Source organism: Cyprinus carpio, chromosome A3 (genome assembly GCF_018340385.1).
Source record: "Cyprinus carpio isolate SPL01 chromosome A3, ASM1834038v1, whole genome shotgun sequence".
NCBI classification, from domain to species: domain Eukaryota; kingdom Metazoa; phylum Chordata; class Actinopteri; order Cypriniformes; family Cyprinidae; genus Cyprinus; species Cyprinus carpio.
Genome location: NC_056574.1, coordinates 11,736,046 through 11,752,111, shown reverse-complemented (window position 1 = coordinate 11,752,111; position 16,066 = coordinate 11,736,046). Strand labels below are relative to the sequence as shown.

At 35.3% G+C, this 16,066-nt stretch overlaps 1 pseudogene; it reads right to left on the bottom strand.

Annotated features, from left to right (window-relative positions):
* Positions 1-5,371: 5,371 nt before the first annotated feature.
* LOC122138703 lies at positions 5,372-14,091 on the bottom strand (annotated as a pseudogene).
* Between the last annotated feature and the right edge of the window lie 1,975 nt (positions 14,092-16,066).

Sequence of the window (16,066 nt, the reverse complement as noted above, 5' to 3'; positions counted from 1 at the left end):
TTACCTTTTCTTTCAAATTTTCCCCCGTATGACAAAACAGACCACATAAAACAATTTTCAAACTGTCACTCATTTTTGTATCCTTTTCATACAAATGCTACTGTTTGCTTAACAGTCCCCAAAAAGGCACCTCCTTTCCAGGGGGGTTTTTTACCCAAAAAAAAATTTTTTTGCGGACCCATGGACTTCGGCATCTCATCCCTAACGAAGTTTTTAAAAGGTGTTTATCTTTTACTATTTGGGTGGAGCCCAAAAAGGGGGTTTTCTGGGAGGAGCCGAGTGAGTACGCTCAGACTGTTTTAGGCATTCAGTCTTCATCTTTAAAAAACCTTACATAAACCCCCCACCTTTAGGGGTTGAAAGAAATAATATGATTTTTTTAAAGGTCTAAACACTTTTTGCACTGATGCATGTTTATTTGAAGTGCATTTAAAAAAATTCTCGTTGTGGGGGGTTTTTTTTAATTTTCACGGTGTTTTCGCCCCCCAGAAAAGGTTTTTTTATCAGGCCGCACCCTGGTTTTTTTTTGCTAAACTGCGTATCAGCACAGCACTGGGTCCCTTCCACAAAAGCGCAAGCATTTCGACTCTCCATCAGCCAGACTCACGTCCATTTACTATGCAGCACTTACCGTTTTTCCCCGGGGGCCCTGTTAAGAGGAAAAGGGGAAACCCCCATAGGCCACAGGGGGTTTTAATAAAAAGGCTTTGTCTTTTAGTAAAGAATTAATTTTTTGTGCATAAAAGAAATTCTATAAAATTTCACAAAAAACAAAGATCGATAACAAGGAAATTAAATTTTAAGTAAAAAAAAACTGAAAACACCATTTTCAATATTTAGTTAGAGTAATTCTTTGGGGAATTTATATTTATTTTTTTCCCCATCTCAACCATTCATGCGCGCAGACCTGGGAGAATTAATGAGCAGAGAGTTGGGGCACTACTGAAGCATTTTCAGTTTTACGGTCATATTTTTAACAAACAACATCAGCCGGGGTTTTCGACACCCATTCAAAGTTTTTGGGGGGTATGATACCTTAAGGATAGGAAAGAAAAATTTGTTGGATTGTAAGGGTTAAAAAAGTCTTTTTCATTTGTCTAGTGCTAGGGGGGGGTTTCAGTTCTCACCCAAAAAAGCTAGACAGGGGTTGTGTGTGTAAAAAAGGAAAATCAAGGCATTTTCTCGGGAAAATGTACGAGAAAAAAGCCCTTTAAATAATGTTTCATGCGTCTTTGAGTTTTTTATTCGGCTTTTTATCTGGAGAGCTGACTGTTTTTTAAGGGGGCGACCCCTTAAATTAGCAAAACTTTTTTAAACCCCTTAAATGCCCCCCAGTTTTAACATAACTTTAAAAAAGCACTTTTAAACTAAAAAAAAATTTTTTTTTTAAATTTAGAACAAAAACATTTATCAGATATGATGCCCTTTTTGTGGTAATACAAATTTTGAGTTTAAAAGGGGTTTTTTAAAAGGGTGAATTTTGAATTTACATTTTTCAGTTGATGACCCTTTCTGATTTTTTCTCAAGTGGATAGAGAAAAAGCAACGAGAATCTTTTTTTTTTTGACAAAGGTCAAACCCTGTTTTGATTAATTTTTTTAGGGTGCACCCTTTTATAAATTAAACTAATTTTTTTCCCCATAATTTTTAAAAAAAAAACATTGGAAAATTTATTTTGAAACTTAGACCCTTTTCCAACATACAATTTTGTCATATTAATGGTTTTGAAGTAAAAAGAGGGGCCCGTAACGGACGGGGGACATTAAAAGGTTAAAGATATAAATAAAAAAAAAATCAACCTCAATAATACATCATAAATTTAGCGACTTAAAATGGGCCCCCGGATACTCGGTTCCCTTTGGGCAAAGTTTCTTAAGTTCACTTTTGGCATTTTCATTTCCCCAAAAGATGACCCATATAACGACTCCTTCGGGAGGCTAAAAGTTTGATTTAATTCACAGTGATTTCTCTGGCCCTTAAATTTTCCCAAATTTTTCTTCCAGTCTCTCGCAATTAAACCCCCATCTTTTGTCATTCTGAAAAAAAATGTCACAGTAGGAGGGAGATGGGGGCCAAAAATTCTGAAAAATTGGCCATGTCAAACATTTTTTTGTCTGCTTACGTGACAATTTTTTAAGGGTTCTTTGACTATTAAATAAAAATATTTTTTTGCAGCATTTCTTTACTATTTTGCTTCTAGAGTAAATTAATTTTTTTACAATGTAAATTAAAACATTTCTACCCAAAAAGAAATTAAAAATAAAAACTAAAAACAGGGCCAAAGGCATACGCTTCATAAAACCAAAGCCTGATCTTTTCCCCCATGAACAAACATCTGTTTTTGCATACAAACATCATGCCCCTTTGAGATTTCTGATAACATGATTGTAAAATTTTTTGTAAGAATCCAAGTACCCTCAAAACACAATGCAAAAATAGTTTCAAATACAGCTTTAAATTTGGGGCGGTGTTGCGCCCATTAACGGATGAAAGGTGCAATTTAAAAGGGCAAATTTTTTTTTTTTGCTTTAAATGATTTTTGCCTCATCCACCTTCCATAATAAATGAATGTGTAAACGCTTACTTCAGTGGCCTCCATGTTTAGATACTGTTAAAAAAAAAAAAAAACGGTGACACTCAGGTCATTGGTGCATGTATTTCCTTTATTTCCTCTAGCTATTGTGGTTGTGGGTTAGTGGTATGTAACAGGAAAATGAAATTCAGGAAGCCCCCTTTCTTATAGTTTTCTGGGTACGCAGATAAAAGCAGAGGAGTTGGCAGAGATACAGGTATAAAGTCATAAATTACAGATGCTATCAACACCAGCAAGTGCACAAAGTCACTTTCATTTTTCTGCAAAGACAACTAGAGCCTTCCGAGTTCCTTAAGCTGAACATCAATTGCAGTGATGCCATAGAAAGACATTTTTGGTTCCCCAAAGAACCTTTCAGTGAACAGTTCTTCAGAGAACCATTTTTCTAGTTTTAAAAACATTTTAATAATCTAAAGAATCTTTTGTGGGAATGGAAAGGTTCTTCAAGAAACCAACAATGCCAATAAAGGACTTCTACTTTTAAGAATGAAGGAGAGATCCAAGCCATATATAGAGACCAGAAAATTAAAGGCCAGCAAGTGACAACTTAATGAACAGCCAGCAATGCCCTAGTAACCATGCAATGCTAAAAAGCATTCCTAGGACTCAAAAATTAAGAGCGTGCAACACACAGTCATGGAAACGAACTGATAAAATATATGCACTGAATTCACATACATTGAATTCAATGTAAATCAATGTTGATGCATAAATGTGTAAATGAATGCACTGTGAAAACAACAGTGTTTGTGCTGCTAAAATTTTTTCGCTGTTATAACCATTCAGAACCTCTAACTCCCTAACTCACTAACTCCTTAGTTATGCAACAGGCAAGCAAACATTTTCTTTAAAAATGCAATGTTATCAGTCTTGAATGGCTACAATCAGTGCCTTTTAATGATTTTAAAATAAAAACAACAAGCAGATAAACAAACAAAAAAAATGGGTATAAAGGGACAGGAAAGGGAGAAAGCGACATAAAAGAAAACTAATCAACAATCTTACAGATCAACTTGTGTTGCACATTATGACAGAGTGTATATATATTTATATTATATATTATATATAGGGTTTTATAAAGACATCTAACTACGTTTAACCTGTCACTGGTTCACAGAAAAGTGACATGGCTTGATATCATCCAACAGGATGAGAACAGGCGGGAAAAAGCTTCAGCAAGGCCACTATCTGTCTACTCTGAAGAAACACTGGACATAACGGACAGCCAGGAGAGTGTGCAAAAACCGAGATAGAGAAGACAAGAGTGTTCTAGATGGCCAAAACTCATTTCTGCTGCGTCCACTGTACTGCTCCTGAATGAACCGTAATGCATATAGATGAATCTCACAAAACTGATCAGACAATGTCCAGGTCACATCTGACCCCAAAATCATAAGAAATTAAATGAGGCCTATTTTTAGGATCATTAAATGTTGTTTGTTGTTGTTGTTGTTTGTTTTTTTTGCTTGGTAACATTTTCCTCTAATTTCCCAGTAGCCTAATGAAAAACAAAAACCATTACCTGAAATATTAATTTGATGTATAATAACCAAAACTGAAATAAAAATGAATTAAAACTATATAGACTTTATATACCCTCAACACTACTAAAAATGACAAAAGAAACACACTAATTAAAATAAAGCAGAAAATAGGCTTTAATTTTAGAATCGTTTAGTTTTAATATTTCAGAATTAACTGAACCATAACTGCATCATATTTTATTATGTAAATATATTATGTAATCATATGTAACATGCATCATATGTAACATTTGTTTAAAAAAAAAAATATATATGGATTTTTTTAATGACAACACAACCTCAGTAAAGAAGCAAACCTCCACTGGCGAGCAAGTGATGTAATGCTACATTTCTCCAAATCTGTTCCAATAAAGAACAAACTCATCTACAGCTTGGATATAAAATTAAAGCATATTGTCATTTTTGGTAAACTGATCATTTAAGTATGTTCGAAAAGAATAACAGATATTATAAATTATACGACAGCATACTGGACATTTTGGGTTGCAGATAGTTTATTTGCTATCTTATAATTTAAGAAAATGCTTATTCCAAAAAATAACAGTAAAACATTGATTTGAGTGGATATTTCTCAGTGTGTGATGCACATAAGTTTCAAACAACAGCCCATGATTGCACATATCAGAATAACACAGTGCATTTATCCATAATAGAGCTGAATGAGCTGTTAGGACTGTAATTTAAAGCAGATGGACACCCAGATAGACAATACAGAACTGCCCACCAGGCTGTGGGTGTTACAGTATCTATGAGATAGAGAACCGTGCTAAAACCACAAAGATCCATCAAAACATGGCTTTTTTGAGGAAAGAAAGAGAAAAGCTGGAGAACAGGGTGAGAGCGTGGAGCAATGGGTGTGGATGGACCTTTAAAACGCTGTGCAGTATCTCCAGCTGTTTGCGTCTCTGCACATACACACGTGAATACGTACGGGGAGACACGCAGATCACTAGCGCAGTCAGACTTCAATCCACGACTATCCACATCAACAAACAACACCGAGCGCGTTAAGCAGATGCTGTTTGGGTTAAAAGAAGGAAAGAAAGATTATCCCAAGTAGTCGTGAATATGTGAAGAGAAGTCCTCTACATGATAAAGACGAAGAGTGTGTTTTAGCAGGCACAGCCGGCGTGTCCCTCAGAGACGTGTCCTGCGACTGGAGTCTTTGTGGTTGGACACTGGACCATCTCCGTCCATATTTCATTCATTTGTCACTATCACGTCCCCCATACACTCAAAACCGCTTGACGTTGATGTTGTCTTTGGCGCTGGCCTCAAAAAACTGGAAAACCTGAGGAAAACCAAAAAAAGCAAAGCAGGGTTTATTATAGTTTTACAAAAACTTAATTAAAGCCATGTAAAACAAAAAAAAAAAAAAAAAAAAAAACATTTTTGTTACTTGAATACCATAAAATAAAATAACCTTTTATTTCCGCTAGATGCGAGGGAAAATTTTTACATTTAATTTAGGTTTAACCTCTTGATGTACTAAAATACTAAAACTGGAAAAAAAAACATTTTATTATTATTAAATAGTAATGATTATATATTTGTATGATGTATGAGCCTGATATATATACAAGGACCCATGTATGCTATAGTTCCTTTAAATCTCATTTTACTGACAATTTTACAATCAAAATTACACATTTTAATTTATTTATTATGTTATATATTTAGTTTACATATCGTTATAAATAGATAACATATTTATAAACTACTCGATCTAGACCTAAATCAATTTAATTAATAATATAATATATTTTACTAACAGATTGTTTTCAAGGAAAATTGTTGATGACGTGGGGAGGTAAATTAAATAAAATGGGGACCAATTTTGTGGAAATATTCTCTGGTAACGAAGTCAAATTTTCTACTAGCTATACTAATTTTTTCAAACGATTATCTATGTAGATATCTAGTGTAGTAATGGACTTTTTGCAACTGTGGCATGGCAGAAAGTGATACATTGATAACATATGGAGTTAATGAGTTTGAACCTTGTGATTTTTCCTCTACAAGTTATCAAAATAAGCATATAAAATCAGACAAAAGGCAACAAAAAAAAAAAGTTGTAACTGTTGCATCTTTCTCACCGGAGTTCATGAGCCACAATCTCTGACTGTGTACTCTGTCGGAATGAGGTCTTGTCATCTTCCAGGTCACACTTGTTGCCCCACCAAATCAAACCTGTGGCATTGTCCCAATGAGTATTTCTTTATCTGAGTGGCCCTAAAGAGCCAACACATGCAGGACATGAACATTAAATACTCTTTTACACACATAATGTACAGGATGCATTGCATGCGTGTGTGTGTGTGTGTGTGTGTAGTGTGTGTCACTCACCAGTCCTGAACGCGGAAGACCGAGGTCCTGGTTTGTGATGTCCGTAGATTAGCAGGAAAAGCCATGGCTCCTCTGTAATACGCTGTAGTGATGGTTCTGTAGCGTCTCCTGTCCGGCTGTGTCCTGAACAACATAATCATTACAATAATTCCTAATTATATGCATGGATTCAACATCCTGGGTTGTGAGGCCTGATGATGAGATAAATATTCTCTCATTACCCACATGACCAGTAGATGGCAGAGCCAATAGCTGTTTGTTTTTCTACAATAGGAAACACTAACTGTATTGTTTCTGGTCAAATCGTAAAAAGCCTGTTACATTGATGATCCTACATGTAGCATATTTGCTTTATATCCTCAAAATATTTTGTTAAAACAACCTCTATGCAAAATGATAAGAAAATAACGACCAAAATAAATAAATAACATATGTATACATTATTTTATAAGGCATAAATGTATATATTTTTTCTAACAAATTCATTCAGAACTGTATGGATAATGTATATCATAATATAAAATGTTTTTAAATAATGTATAATTAATTAAAATATTGTGGAATAAAATAAAATTAAATAAAAATAAAAGATTATAACTGATTGTATTATTATTATTATTATTAATTTAAATATATTTTCAGTTTTGCTATTTATATGATGTATAGAAATATATACAAAAAATTCCATTTATATTTTACTCATTGTACAATTTTACGTACAAAATGACATAAATTAAATTAATAATATAATATAAAATTAGATAATAATGAAATTGTTTAATTTATATTTATAAGGATTAAAATATATCACACATATTTTAATGTGAATACTATATTATATTATTATGAATGGATGCTTATTATTTTAATGTCTGTGTGTGTTCTGGTGTAATAAATAGAATACATAAATAAACTAGATATATATACACCACACACAACCAGTAGATAAACAATTTTCAATAAAAAAAAGAATATGCAAAAAAAAAAATCACACAGAAACACACCCGATACATGTTTTTTTTCGGTGAGTTTTTTTCTTTTTAATTTGTGGTTTTCTTGCGCTTCTCTATCTAGTCTCTGACAAATAAAATATAAATAAAACTTCATATAATGGAATAAACATCATAAGGACTATTGGCCGGGGTGGACACGCAACTATGGGCTGTCGCTTAGTAACCTGCTGGCCAAAATTATTTGCCAGAACAGCCATCCTTGCCCCAATCCCATCAATAAGGAGAGGGAGGAAGAAGAACCATGCGGCCTTAGGAAACCAGTGTGGGCACACCGGTTTACACATGAGCCAATTAATGCCTTGGCAAGAGTGATAAAACAGCAGAGACAAAGTCACAGTACAACCAGCCAGATGCTGTGGGTAAACAAACGCAATGATTTTCTATTCGGATAAGGGATGTTTTGATGAATCACAGGCACTATGTCACTATAATTGTCCCCTTTTAGGATTTGCACCCACAACCTCAAGGATCTTCAAACACTATTTCCATTTCTAAAATTATGCATAAGAAACATTTTATTAAACTAGAGTGAGCTACTACAAAAATGCATTGCATCCCTTTTTATTCTAACAGAAGTGTTTTTAGTGCATGTGCAACAGAGCTTTTTCTATCTCAGGGTCCTGTTGGACAGACAGTCAAAGGTCAACAGATCCAGAGGTTCAGTGTGGCCAGGAGGCTCAAACTAACACATACAAGCCTTGTCACTGGATCAGAGGCCAAAGCACACATTAAGCCGAAACACACTGAATGCCATCCATCTCACATCATCTCTAAACTAAAAACTACTCAAATGATCATGCTTAATTCAATGTGAAGTGTTCCCACTTCTTACTTTATGAAATATTACAAGCATTCTAAATGAAACAATTCTATTCTATTTCTGCATAATTAGTATGTAGACGTGCAGTATGCAAAAGTTTGGCATGCATAAATACCTGATGAACTACAGTATACAGGCATAGCACTGCATGAAATACTGCACCCCACAATGCACTGACTTGACCTTCATGTCAGTATTTATGACAAATTAACTGGAAAGGAGGTGGATCAGCCACCGGTCGGGGTCCTTCTCGTTATGATTGAACAACACAGCGTTTATGATATTGTAACACAGAATTTGGGTTATGGGTATGCTATATTCTCTTCTAATCTTGCTCCTGGTCAGCCTACTGCGCTGTTTTGTAAATGTGCTGGTAGACATCAAATCTACTTGACTTTTTATGTTTGCAAAAAATTTATACCTAGATGACAATTGCTGATGAAACATCATCAGGGTGGATTATGGTTGACCTCAAACTAAAACCATAAAAATCAAATAAAATCTTGATGCACTAAAACAAACTACAATAATACAACAAAATTACTAAAAACTTAGTAGAAAAAAAAGGATAGATTTAAAAGAAATTAAATTTATAATAACAAAATATACGTTATAATATAGTTGTAAGAAGTAGTATGCACTGTGTCACATACAGAATACTACACTACTGTTTTTATTGTTTATGCATACTAGTTGTGTTAATAGTAGGCAGACAGCAGCATGCAGCTAATCTGCGCTTTAGAAATCATAGCACACATCTCTGCTGTGCAGGAATTTACTGCGACTTTCACTCCCACTCACAGTACCGTAACAGCCGGCAGCTGACATTACAGCTACAACACCCTTCTGCAGCTGATAATTATGGCTTTTCTGAGATATTTTCTTTAATAACACCAGTAATCTCACCTTCAGTTCCTAAGGCTAAAAACCTAAAGCCTAAGTCTCACAAGCAAACAAAGCAGGAAACATTCAGGGGGACAGATGAAACATTCTCAAAGGTCCTCTGTTAGTCATCATACCTTTATCCTTTAAGTGATTCTGCGTCTGGCAATTACCACCCGAGTTTACACCAAAGCTAGCCATCCATTATCCCTAACTTAATGCATTCCTGCCAGCCAATCAGAATTGAGTATTCAGACAGACCATGCTATAAATAACTAAAAAACATGTATAGTCAGATGCATTTTTTCATGACTTTTTAAGATTTCATTAATTTCACATAAAAACATGGTGAAGCAACAAATTACTATAACACAAACTAGTTTTAAATTACAGTACACATTAGTGGCCTCATATATGATGAGGGGCAGAAGACTAGACATAAAAACATGGTGAAGCAACAAATTACATGTTTAGACCACATGAACACTTGCAAACTGTAAAATCTTCAAATAAAACAGATTTGAATCTACAGTTAGAAAATTTATCTTGAATCATCACTGGATACATTGACCTTTCCTGCAACATCTGATCATTCACTTAACAACAGCTGCAGAAAACCTAGAAAATCTTTTCAACGCAAAGAACAAAATTTTAATCTCTAACTTTAGACTAAGTCCACAAAAGGAAACAAAATAGAAACAGAAATGTGTGTAGTTTGACATATAAATGTGCTAATTTTTTTATCAAAATAATATTTTAGGTTAGAAAGATATTAAAGTGCTCAATATTTTTATCATTTTACCATTTTTAATCAGTGTTTATGCTTCTCTAGTTAATTTTGCATGGTCCTGTGGTTTTTTTGACAAATGAATTGAAAAAAAATCTTTAAAAAAGAAAATAAAAATAAACTTATTTTAAATAAGTATGGTTCTTTTTGAACTCTCTGTTCATCAAAGACTCCTGAAAAATATATGGTATAAACAATAACCAGTCAAACAACTGCTTCAAACATTGATTATAACAAGAATATTTATTTGGGCAACAAATCAGCATATTAGAATGATTTCTGAGGGTTAATGTGACACTGAAGTAGATGGGATTGAGCTTGCAATGAAAATTGTTCAAAACAGATTCTCCTATTGTTTAAGACATCCAGACTTACCCAGATTTGCAGTTTGATTCTTTTGTTGTTGCGAAAAACCGTTTTGACCTTAAAGTCGATCCCCACCGTGCTGACGAAGGCTGAAGTGAAGGAATCGTCCGCATAGCGAAACAGGAAGCTGGTTTTACCCGACGCTGCTGTTGCCGATGATGAGGAGTTTAAAACATGTAGTCCGAAGTTTTGGTCAGCCGCGTCTTTCTGTGACGGCTGAAGACGCGAGTCGGTCACTGATGCCATCTGAAAGAGACAAAAAGAGTGCTTTAGACTTCATTTCAAAACGAATACAAAAACCACTTGGTAAGATTGAGAAATCAATTCGATTAGCCATGCATTTTTACTAATTAAAAATTAGGTTTTGATATATTTATGGTAGGAAAGTCACAAAATAGCTTCATGGAACATGATCAATACCCAAATGATTTTTGGCATAAGAAAGAAAAGAAAAATCAATAACTTTGACCCATAAAATGTTTTTTTTGGCTTTTTGATGTTGCTTTTGCTAAAAATACACCCCAGCGACTTAAGACTGGTTTTGTGGTCCAGGGTCACATATGACCTCAAATTTTTATTTAGATACATTTAATACATGAAGTATATTAAATTTTACTGAACGTTCTCCCAAATAAATTTGGCTTCTCATTTAAAGTCAACAAGAAAACAAAACTGGCTCTATTTAATTTCTTAACAGTCCCATACAATATTTTCACGTCATACGGAAGTAAAATAGGTTTGCGAATGCCGTTTCATGTTGACTTCAAACACATCACCTGTTCTGGTCTGAAAACACATACTGTATCTGATTACCCTCAGAACCCGGCCATGTCCACAGACACAAGAGCTCAAACTAGCAGGCAAACTCTTGGGAATGGAAATAAAACAACCCCCCCCCCCCACCGTCCAGCTGATCAATCAGACCCTCAGGGGCCTGATGGAGAGGGTCTCCATGGTGACGGGCCCAAGTACAAAGAGCGCATACCCATTAAAAGGCGAGCGGAGCACTCCAAACACCACTCCTCCCCAGAGGTGGAGATGTTACAACAAAGAGAGAGACTGCCCTCAGCTGCTATTGTCTCGAGGACACTTGTTAGGTCGCATCTTTTTGAACTCAACTGCAATAGTAATTTAGAACGGCAAGTCTGTGAGCTGGAGGGGGCTGAAGGACCCGGGGAAGTGGCACATCGCTCGCTCATGGAGAGACACTCTTGGTGAAAAATGATTCTGATGATCATGTGCTCACTGCTTTGAGAAGTTTGTAACTGGTGGTTAATCAGGTTACAGTGTAGGGTAGGGTTGCAAAATCATTGGGCAAGACAACAAGAAACAACTTTAGAGGTTTTGAAACGTCTTCCTATTTTAAGATGAAATTGCTCACATAAAAAACAAGCACAGAATGTGTAAAAAAAGAACTGTTTACTCATAGTTTTCCTTTTTTTTTAAAGAAATTAATATTTTTATTCAGCAAGGATGCATTAAATCAATCAAAAGTGAGAGGAATGACATTTATAATGTTACATAAGAGTTCTATTTCAAATAAATGTTGTTCTTTTGAACTTTGTAAGGATCATGTGACACTGAAGACTGGAGTAATGATGCTGCAAATTTAAGCTTTGAAACCACAGGAATATATTACATTTTACAATATATTCAAATATAAAGTTATTTTTAAATTGTAATAGTATTTACATAATATTGCTGTTTTACTTTATTTTGTCCATTTAATAAAGGCAGCCTTGGTGAGCAAAAGAGACTTCGTTTCAAAAAACATTAAAAATTCTTACCCAACATAATAATTAAATGCCAAAAAACTAAAAACTCAGAATCATCTTTTCTTCACAATCAACATATTTCTTGTGAACTATCACTTTAAGTAATTTTGCAAATAATAATTAAATGCCAAAAAACTAAAAACTCAGAATCATCTTTTCTTCACAATTATATACATTTATAGTTATATGCAAAAACTACATGCATACGTTTCCATTAAACAATGTTTTCACTTGCCGTTATTGCCTTGTTGTTCAACTGAAACATTAAAATTGAGTAAAACTGTACTTTCTAAGGTCTTATATTCTCAAAGGACCTTAAGCTGAAAAGTATTGTCCACATGTTGAGCATGTGCACTGGCTGCATGAGGCCTTTCGATACTAAAACTGAAGCCAGAGATGTCAATGAAAGTGGATTTTATTCCCATTATCTTCAACAACAAGACACCCCAAATCTCTTAAGCTACTTTGTGACCGCTTCATTGAATATCATTTCTGCAGTTAAGATGTGTGTCTGGATGAAACCCTAAAACAACACCATAAAAAAGACCTGACACCATTCATTTCACAGCTCAGTTTATCGGTTTTATACCAAACGGCACTCAGCACAGCTCTTTGTCCATTAGTAGGAACAGCTAACCACATCCCACTTGTCCCATGAGAGACACAAATCAATAATGCTATGGGCTGTATGGAACCCCTTCAGAGCTTAATATTTCACACTAATACTATAGACCTACTAAAATATTAACTTCATATGCCATCACCTTCAACCAGCAAGAAGCTTTTAAGAATCTGTTTTGATGACAATTGTAATTAATACCAATTAGCACCATTTTTATTTGCTATAAACTATGGTTCTGCTTCAAACCTTATGGGCATATCTGAACTCTCTTCACCCCGCAGGACCAAGATTCATTTTTTGGTCTATACCACAGTTACAACACTGAAAAGAGCAGATTTGTAGAATATCAGATCTTCACCCCGCAGGACCAAGATTCACCTCAGCTGGTTTGAATGTCCTTCTCAGACATGCTATAGATCAGTGATCTGTGACACTGACTTCATCACTTACACCAGAGGGCCACACAGTGTTTTGAGGGACAGGGTCTCTGGTTACCAGGATAATGATCTGTCTATTGATCGTCAGGCAGATGTGCACAACTGTGTTCCAGTTGCATGGAATTAAACAGGACACGGTTTGCTTTTATTCACTGCAGACTGATTCAAAGGTGACAAGCACACAACTAGATTTCTTAAAATACTTCACATCTAATGAATGTAACTAAATAACCTGTTGTTTAATCCATGCATGCAGGAGGTTTACATAAATGCATAAAAACGGAACATAAGAATTTTTCTTCCTTAGCAATAAAACTACCATGGTACAGTATCGGATAATACTTTGATATGAAGGCTACCTTGGTATTTACATGGTATTCCAAAGAGACCCGTGGAAGAATACCGTGGTAGTGTCATTGTTTGTGTACACAGCTGTTCAGTTCTCACCCTAAATCTGGACTGAATTCGAATCTTCGTTCTCTGGCGTTCTAAACTATTTTAAAGAACAACAACGACATAATCACGATGGCATGATGAACAACATGTTACCAGTTCATGTGCTGCATGACCCAAAGTTCATAAAGATTTTCTCATTCGGAGACAGAGAAAGGTGTGCATGAGGGTAAAAAATGACTCTCAGACGCAAAGACTCAATGAAATGAGGTTTCTTACCTTCACACGGATACTCGGTGCTTTATCTCGTGCTCCGGTAAAAGCCACTGGGACTTCTTCGCGTGGAAACGCGTGTGTAACAAACTCCGTCAGTGCGTGAGTGTGATTGTGTTTGAGTGTGCGTGCGTGCGAGCGAGCGTGACGGAGCTCCCGGATCTGAAGTGTTTACACAGCAGCTTCCAGCTCCGTCCCGAAGCACCCCAGTTCTTTTTCTTTACAAACTTTTCTGCATATACTTGAATTATATAGGAAATGTAAAATAAAAATTATGTTCTCTATCTATCTATCTATCTATCTATATTTGAAATACGTTTTAGTTTTCAATTCATTACTGAATTTGAACTGAGCTAGTAAACAGGATGCAGAATTACAATTTAAATTTTAAAGGGGTCACATGATGCGATTTCTTAACATCCGTTTTTTTCCTTTTTTTATGTTTTTTCACGCTCTTGGTGCACTTTTTTTTTTCTGTTCTCCTTTGCTTTGGGAGTGTTACAAGCTCTTGGTGCATAAAGAAGATCTGTAAAGTTGCAAAGACTAAAGTCTCAAATCCAAAGAGATTTTCTTTATAAAAGTTAAGAGTCAACCACACCCCCCTAAAATGGCTCGTTCTAACACGCCCCCACATCTCTACGTCATGATGTGGGTAGATTTGCATAACACCGCCCAAATGTTCATTCCCGTTGCCCCATCAAGCTCTCGCTGGATCCGCTCCTCTGCTATCAGTGAGAAGAATGTCTGTACTACCTCAACAGACAAGAAACTAGGTGTGTTAGTTCAAAACAGTTGCGTTCAAATCTATTCATTCGCTTGCTGTGCTGATTTAAATCTAGCGGTTCTGTTGACTTTGTGTCGCAGTTTCAGTGACGCAGGTAGTAAGATTCTCTCTCTGGCCAATCCGTGATCAGCAGAGTTTACACATCACGTTTTTGGTAACTGTACGGTTCAGCTAGAGTATGTCACCCTCCGTGCCGTACCATGAAGTGGAAAAAAGCACCATTACACAGTAACATTACCCTAACCAAAAAACAGAAAAAAACAAAATTAGATTCACAAGATTCAATACAGCTAAAGCACATAACCACATTGAACGGTCGAACCAGTTCACCAAATCGAACTGAATTGTTTGAAATGGTTTGCATCTCCAATCGCACTGACGCGAAACCACTATCCCGAGTTATTCAGTTACTCCTAACAGTACATTGACTGAACTGCTAAAAGAGAACTGATGATGGGAACGTGCACGAGCAGAGCAGGGACAGCTGGACTCTGAGTCTCGTGCTGCTGGCCTGGGAGACGGCATAGTATGTTAAGGGGCGTAACATTTCCGTCACACACTTGAGGCATTCGGCCAATCACAACGCGCTGATAGCTGGTCAATCAGAGCACAGCTTATGAAACTCAAATCAAGTTAAAGGAATAGTTCACCTTCAGTTGTTGGTCCCCATTGACTTTCATAGTATGGAGAAAAAAAATATATATATTTTCCAAGTTGATGGGGACCAGAAAGTGAAGATGAATTATTCCTTTAATGGCACCAAATTGGTCACAATCATGCACAAAATGTATTAAAGTTTTTGTGAATAGGGTATCATCACTATAGCAGAATTAATGAAACTACATTCATAAGAATACTCCCTTCCTCTCATGCACCTCTCACTCAAATCTGACCAGTCATAAAAATACAAACACTATATACATAAAGAAAGAAAAATAAAAAAAAGCAAATAAAAACACAACACTTCTTACTAGATGTCTGGAACAACTGTTTCAAACTACTTACAGTAAATTGTATTTATTTATTTTAATTAAAACTCAACATGCATAGGTGTTTGATAATTCTTTGACTGAATAAATGCTTGTTCAGTGTCAGTAAAAAACAAACAAACAAACATACCAAAAAAAAAAACTCGGTCAGTTTGCTTTCTTAAAATGACCAAGATTCCCAATGGACACAAACACACACAGATAAAGTTTGCTTTCTTATAATTAAAAGGGAAATTATGATAAAAAAAACGGTATGAAACACTAAAAAAAAAAAAAAAAAACTAATAATATTCACAACAAAGGTTTGAATATGCAGAAAAAATCAACAGAATCACATTTGTATGTCACTGAATCTTCAACAGCACTCTTCTCCATGTCCAATGATTAAAGGAAGTTTACTTCGCTGTTCAAACATCATGTTTACAAAGACGACCAAAAGTTC